The sequence below is a fragment of the Saprolegnia parasitica genome (genome assembly GCF_000151545.1).
Source record: "Saprolegnia parasitica CBS 223.65 unplaced genomic scaffold supercont2.262, whole genome shotgun sequence".
Lineage (NCBI taxonomy): Eukaryota > Oomycota > Saprolegniomycetes > Saprolegniales > Saprolegniaceae > Saprolegnia > Saprolegnia parasitica.
Window position 1 is genome coordinate 1 of NW_012156656.1, and position 1,905 is coordinate 1,905.

Genomic DNA, 1,905 nt, shown 5'->3' on the forward strand with positions numbered 1-1,905 from the left:
TGTAGTCGGTGATGATGCACGCGGGCTGGCAGTCCCATTCTTCGCCGCCGAGGTTGAGGTACGCCCAGTTGATGGCGGCCTCGACGGGGCTGGGCCTTGCTCGATGGGCGGCGGCTTCGGCGGCGGGGCCTCGGGCGTCGGCCGGCGCTGGTGCAGCGTGGACATGGTGGTGGTGGTTCGAGGTTGGCTGAAGAGTGTCGGGCGAGTTGACTCGACTGCTTCCGCCACCTATGATTGGTTTTGAGAGGTTTCCGGCTCGCACCTCTAAAGATAAATACCTCTAGCATTCGATACACGAATCTCGTAGATTCGGCAGCAACGTGGCGGCACGAGCGCCCTGCATGGTCGAACGGGGTCGACCCACTTGGAGGAATCGCGAACGGACCTGCTCGGCGACGCGCCGCTAGAGTTCAAGGTTGAAGCTTGTGATGCTAAAGTTGCGCGTCGGTTTCCTCTCAAACGACGAAATTCGTTTCGCACATTTCCCGTTTAAACCATAACTTCTGCGCCTTTTCATTTTACAATATGTGGAAACAGCTCATTGAGTTGGCGACATACATGCCACAGTTGGGATGACGAGCCACACGCGACTCAGCTGGCCCACCATGGACGTGTCGTACATCGCAAGAGGGTCATAGCGCGATTGCTGCGCCTAATTTAGATGTCGACCATTTACCCTTGAAACTTGATAGCTTGTTCCGTCTGGCTTCTCGCGGTGTACCAACGTTGCGCCTTTCCGCAGTTATGGTGTCTCTCGACCGTGTTCTTTACGCCGAGGCCAAGTAGCTCGGCTGCTGGGACGTAAAAGCCGCTCATTTGTAGTGCACTGACGAACCTTTTCGTACCTTGCCCTGCATCACATTGCACTTGCTGGGGTCCCGTGCACTGGCTCTTTTCTATTCCTCGCGCTGATTGGCTGTTATTTCAATGGTCACCAGTGGATGCGTTACGACCGCACGATCCGAATCTGAGACGCGGCAAGTCCTTCTCCGGCGTTCGGGGCGAGCTTATACTCAGGTTGTCCGTTGATGTGGACAATAATACTGGTCTAGTAGTGGACTGCACCTGGGTCCGCGGATCTTACATGTACCGGTAAGGTCCGCAACCACGCTGTGCCTCCCCAAGAGCATACAAGTATGATGGTCTTGTAATGAGTTATTGACACGCAGCAATGATAAAAGATAGTTCGGTGGACGTCGTAATGCGCTCGTGAGGCAGCGTCAAGCGAGGAGCTGCAGTGGTCTTGTTGCGGGATTGTGCGAGGAACAGGAAGCGCGCACACCAAGGGTCGCGGAAAGCGTGAAGCGACTCGGCGAGCGATGGCACCACGCCGCGACAAGTGCCGGACGTGCCAGCGTGTACTCATTAGTAGTTGCCTTGACCGCAGCAGCGGGAAGTTTCGTTAGCGTCGTGCGGGAGACTCGGTTGTTGCGAGAGTGTACAATTGCATTGTACCTGGTCCATTAACTGCGGCCATTAACTGCGGCCATTAGGACAAGGTGTGCCGTCCTTTAGCGTGACCGTTCTAGTGTTTTAAGTGGCCACGATGAGCTGGAGGCAGTCGAGGCCATCCTACTTTGCAATTTGTAAAACGATTTATACTAGCAGCAATATACATTGTATTGGACGATCGTCATTATAGCTATACAAGCGGCCGTTGAACACGCAGAAACACAGGGGTCTATCAGAGGCGGCGGTCGGGGCGCTTAGACGCCGACGTACGCAAAGAGGATGAGACTCAACGACATGAGGCCCATGCCGCCGAGGATCGCGATCGAGACCGCGTGGCCATCGGGGCAAAACTTGACGGCCGACGGAATCAGCTCCTTGATCGAAAGCGTCACCATCATGCCCGTGACAAGGCCGAACATGACACCCTCGACCATTCGGGTTGAGGCCGTCGCC